This window comes from Helianthus annuus, chromosome 14 (genome assembly GCF_002127325.2).
Source record: "Helianthus annuus cultivar XRQ/B chromosome 14, HanXRQr2.0-SUNRISE, whole genome shotgun sequence".
Lineage (NCBI taxonomy): Eukaryota > Viridiplantae > Streptophyta > Magnoliopsida > Asterales > Asteraceae > Helianthus > Helianthus annuus.
Genome location: NC_035446.2, coordinates 172,819,029 through 172,825,028, shown reverse-complemented (window position 1 = coordinate 172,825,028; position 6,000 = coordinate 172,819,029).

Genomic DNA, 6,000 nt, shown 5'->3' with positions numbered 1-6,000 from the left:
TCACATAATAAGTCTATGTAATAGCGAGTAATTGGTCTGATTAGAGCTTGATTCCATATGTGTGATAACCAATTTCAATGTATTTAATTTTCTAAGGCTTTCAGTATCCACACATCCTTCATTTTTATTTGCACATCCCTAACCCTATAGGAAGCGTATTGGGCTATATGCTTCCTCTGAGCCCAAGCGTATTGATCTATACGCTTCCTATTGGACAACTTTTAAGGAGCTTTTCAGACACTTTTCAGATGCTTTTTAGGCAATGATTAGGGACCAGAGGAAGTGTATTGCCCTATACGACCCTAGAAGAATTTTCCTTTTTACACGCATCACATATTGCTCTTACGAAACTTTTTTTTTTAATTTAAGTTAGTTTTTTTTTTTTTGTAAACAACATAGTTAAATTAAGCAATCCAAACAAATAAAATATATACATACATTATAACTTACCAAAACAAACATATCCTAATTAAACAGAAAATTAAATCGTTCATACATTAAAACATTAAAACTAAATTTTTCGTATAATATTCCATCCTATGGGAAGCGTATTGTTGAATACACTTCCTGGTAACTGTAAAGGAGTCGTATTGGCCAATACGCCTCCTGTTGAACTCAGTTTCAAAAGTTGTCGGTGCTTTTCAGGTCTGACTCTCTGCACTACCTGCATGGCAGAGAGCAGGAGGTTTCAGCAAGCGAATAGGAAGCGTATTGGCCTATACGGTTCCTATTGGTTTAGCATTTATTGCTTTTAAACCTATAGGAAGCGTATTGTGCTATACACTTCATATTGAAGGATGTACACTAACTTTTAGGAGGTGTCTAGATACCATGACCCTTTTCTAAATATGATAATTCTACACTCAAGTTAAAGATAAAAATGATTAATTTAATGGTGTATTTAGAAAAAGATATAATAATATACAAAGTTGTTGACAATTTCTTAAAAAAGAACTTGGTAAAAATTTCCGATAGTGGCTCTTCTCATTTTTTCCTTATAAATAATGAAATAATTTAATTAAAAATTAGGTGATTGAAGTTTTTTTTTATTTTCTTATCTAAATGTAGTTTTCTCTGCTCATTCTCGTATATTTAATAAAATAAATCAATTAACGGGATACTGTTAGTTATCCAACTCTGTATAAAACATAAACAGAAAATTTAAATGGAGCGTTGTTAGTTATATTAAAACTTATAATATTTTAGAAAGCAGGGAGTCAATTAATTAAGCGAGGGAGGGAGGCAGCTATATATTGATTGATACATGCAATGCAATTAGTTAGTAGATAAGTTGACTTGAAGCCTATCTTGTTTCGTATTATTTAAGTTTATTGACGTACATTATTAGTTAATGGCGTCCCCATGATTGTTAACGCATCATAATCATGGGTAACCAATGCATGTGAAAATCCACCTTGTCAGTCACTTTCCGGCCACTTTGGTTTCTTCTTAGATTAATTAACTTTTATATGTTAACGGTACTTGAGCTAATTGCATATATATATTTTTCTTTTTCTATATAATGATGATAAATGAAGCAATAAATCTTGCATACCTAAATGAAATGAAATGAAATGAATAGGTGGCTAGCTTTTTTTTTGAAAAAGGGCGGAATTTTTATAAAACTCAAGCAAGATGCTCAAGAAACAGTACAAATGAAACAAAACTAAACATACATCAGAAAAATAAAACAAAGACTAGAGATTGAATCCTCTCCATTTCTCCCATGTAATCTCCTGAAGTCCCGCACGATTTTTGATCCACATGTACGAGTTTGCCTTTATGTTTCCAATCAACTTTGTGATATTGGGGGCTTTGTTCTTGAAGATGTATTCATTTCTCATTATCCACAGATTCCAACATGTAGCCGCCACAACCACGTAGACCGCCCTTTTGATCCTCTTATGACAACTGTGAGAGTTAACAGTTTCCAATAGTTGGACCACACTTAGGATGTACCCATGGATCGGTAAATTCACCCATTGAAAGATTAGAGACCACACCTTTTGAGCCGTTTCACAAGTTATGAGGAGATGGTTGACCGATTCCACCGCATTGTTACAGAGAACACATTGCAAGGAAGCCAGGTTAATTCTTCGGATTTGGAGTGCTTCTTTCGTAGCAATCCGGTCAAGGACTACCCGCCAAAGAAAACAGTTGACTTTTTTTGGAATCCAATGAAGCCATTTAAGAACCTTCGTTTCATTTAGAACATTGATATGATCCAGTTCACCCCTGATCGTTTTTACCATGAAATCTGATGTTACCGAGCCCGTTTTCCATTGCCAAACATCCGACGCATCTTGAATATTTATTTCTTTTATTACTGAGATACAATCGGCCCATTCTTGTAACAAATCCTCGTTAGTTAGTTCGATGTTGCTTCCCCAGAACCAACCAATACCTTGTTGATCAACTTTGTACCGCTCCGATACTTTGCACCCTTTCTCACTTTCTATAGCATAAATATTAGGAAATCTTTCACGAAGTGTTCTGTCTCCCACCCATTTATCTTGCCAAAATAGGATCTTGTCACCCTTGCCCACCCTTGGAATAAGCCTATCTTGAACATTGAAAGGTTGGTTATGTGTTAACCGACCCATGTTAACAATTGACTTCCATACCCCACCAATTGAACTTTTCAACGGAATAAAATTTTGGCATCTAGATCCACCATGAATGGCATTGATAACTCTTGCCCAAAGCGAGTAGTTTTCATTTTTGAATCGCACACACCATTTGACCATTAGAGCTTTATTAGTAGATGTAAGACTTCCTATCCCCAAACCCCCATCATACTTTGGAGCTACTACTTTATACCACGGAACCCAGCTTATTTTGTTTTTTTCAAGACATCCACCCCACAAAAACTTTCGACGGATTTTTTCCAGTTGCTTTATAACCTGAATCGGAGCATTAAAAAGTGAAAGGTAATAGGATGGGAGATTACCTAGTACCGCTTCAATGAGTGTCACCCTACCACCAAAAGATAACGTGCGTGCTTTCCATAACGTAAGCTTCTCTTCAAATCTTTGAATTACCGGTTTCCAACTCCTAACCAAGCCCATGTTAGCACCAACCGGGAGCCCTAAATAAGTGAAAGGGAAAGCTCCCGTTTTGCATTGAAGTATTGAAGCCTTTGATTCCACAATATCGGTTGGAACCCCCACCCCATAAAGATGGCTCTTGTTGAAATTGACTTTAAGGCCAGAAGACAAGTGAAAACATCTTAGTAGTCTAGCCAAATTAAGGAGATTTGAGTCCGACCATTCACCTACAAATAGGACGTCATCCGCATAGAGTAGGTGAGAAATGGTGGGCCCATTATCCGGCATTGCACAGCCTTTGAATATTCCATGATCATTTGCCTTTATCGTAGCTACTTGGAGTGCTTCCATTGCAAGGATAAATAATAAAGGTGATAGCGGATCACCTTGCCTGACGCCTCGTTCAATGTTGAATTCATGTGATGGTGAGCCGTTTACTAGAACAGAAGATCTAGATGAAGACAGAATACCCGAAATCCATTTCCTCCATAAAGCGGGAAACCCCATCTGTGCAAGTGTTGAGTCCAAGAATTTCCAGCTGATGGAATCGAAGGCTTTTTCAAAGTCTACTTTGAACAACAACAATTTTCTTTTTGATTTTTTACCCCAGGATATTAGCTCATTGATTATCAAAGGCCCATCAAGAATGCTACGCCCCTCGACATAGGCTGTTTGAGTTTCACTTACCAAAGACCCAATTATACGTTTTAATCTACTAGCCAAGACTTTGGAAATTAACTTCGATATGCAGCCAATGAGATTAATGGGTCTGAACTCATTAATGTGATGTGGGTTTGCAATTTTTGGCACCAACGTAATAAAGCTCGAGTTGCAGCCCCGATTAAGCTTACCATAGACGTAAAAATACTCGAAAAGGGAGACAAAATCAGCTTCAAGAATGTTCCAAAAGTGCCTGATGAAACCAAAGGTAAACCCGTCCGGACCCGGAGTTTTTTCGCCACCACACTCCCAAACAGCTTCTTTAATCTCCTCTTTGGAGAAACGCTTGACTAACATAGCTGATTGTTCCAAAGTGAGTGTCTTAAAACCGTCATTGATGAAACCCGGCCTATCTTGATTCTCTTCTTTGAATAATTTCTCAAAGTATAACTTTATTTCCTCCTTTAGAGAACACGGCTCCGAGACCCAAATGTCATTGAAATTGAGACCATTTATTCTATTATGTTTCTGGTGGCATTTGATAATGCCATGAAAAAAGGATGAGTTTTCATCCCCTTCGGTAATCCACTTAACTTTCGCTCTTTGCTTGAGGTCTTCAAGATTGTTATCCTCAATCTCAGCCAACGTCTTGACCCATACTTCCCTATTAGCACTTTCCTCCTCCGACAGTGAAGTGGTTTCGGCTTTAAGATCCAAACTTTCGATTTTCTTAGTAAGATCGTTAATGATGTTTCTATCACGAGCTTTTAAGTTTTTACTCCACGCTTTGATAGCCTTTTTTACCTCAATCAACCGATGGGCCAATAACTTATCTGGCGGATTAGGCTGTTGACGGATAGCAAATGAATCAGTGACAATCTTCTGCAGACTATCTTCATTCAGCCAGGAGTTGAAGAACCGAAAAGGAGGAATACCAAATTTTACATCATTGCATGACAACAAAAGCGGTCTATGATCAGACCTGTATCTTTGCAGACCGGTTAGGACCGCGTTCGGCCATACGGATAGAAACGTAGGACATACTAATATCCTATCAATTTTACTGAATCGTTTACCATCATCGGATCTGTGAGTAAAAGAGCAGCCCAACATAGTGTATTCTGATAGGGCAGTCGAGCAAATGAAATGATTAAAAGATTCAGCCATTTGTGGGTTGAATTGTGAGTTTTTCCTTTCATGAGGCTCTCGAACACAATTGAAATCGCCCATGATGATCCATGCCCCATTGTAGGATGTCATAAGACTGGTTAATTCCGCCCAAAGATCCTTTTTAAGATTATTATCATGTGGAGCATAGACATTAACCACATTAATTGCATTACCCCCATTTATTAATTCCCCCAATGTTGCTAGAAAGAACCTGTTAGAGATCGAGGATTTCTTGGAAAAGATCGTTGGGTCCCAAATGTTCAACAAGCCACCAGATCTGCCCATTGCCGCCACTGAATCAAACTCAAAAATAGAATTATCCCAGAACGTATTTACCTTGAGTTTGGATGTATCTGTGAATTGAGTTTCTTGAATGGCTATGAAATTTAAGTTGTTTTTCCTTTTCAGTTCTTTTATATGACCCGCTTTCAAAGGATCACCCGCCCCTCTAATATTTGCGGATAAGTAGTTCATTGGATCCTGCTTGACACCTGTTCATCCATGACCTGTTTCCTGAGGTCACCTTCCTTACCACTTAGGTTGAAACCCAGAAGTTCTCCAACCTCCTTAGTACGCTGGACTTCTTCGTCAACCTCCACCTCCTTACTACGCAAGTCAGAGGTTTGAGAAGGTGCTCCCCCGTCATCGGATCTGGACGCCACCGATTTAGGTTTATTCTTAGAGTTATCACCATTTTTTGGAACCCACAGAGTATCTTTCATTTTCATAGAGGGGAATCTGAATTTCCCTTTTCTTGTGTTGTCAGGCCTACTTGTTGAGGAAGAATTATGAGCTGAGATCACGGGGTGAGATGGGGGTTTGTTCAAATCCAGGGTATGCCCTTTTTCTTTAACCTGCTGTAAGAGTACCCTTAGATTAAAAGGATCCGGGGACAGCGAATCATGATTACTATTGTCTTGCATGTTGGGCTGGTCCACGTTGTCTTCATTGATAGGCCCAATTGGTGGCGTAACGGATGTGGGTATTGCATCATCAAAAAGGTTGTCCAGCCCAATTGCAGAGTTATTGGCCCACAAGTCTACAGGCCTGGTCCGTGGAGGAGGTGGGGGAGTGTCATATGGGCCCAGGTTTGAATTGTCTGTCTTTGATACCGATGTGGACC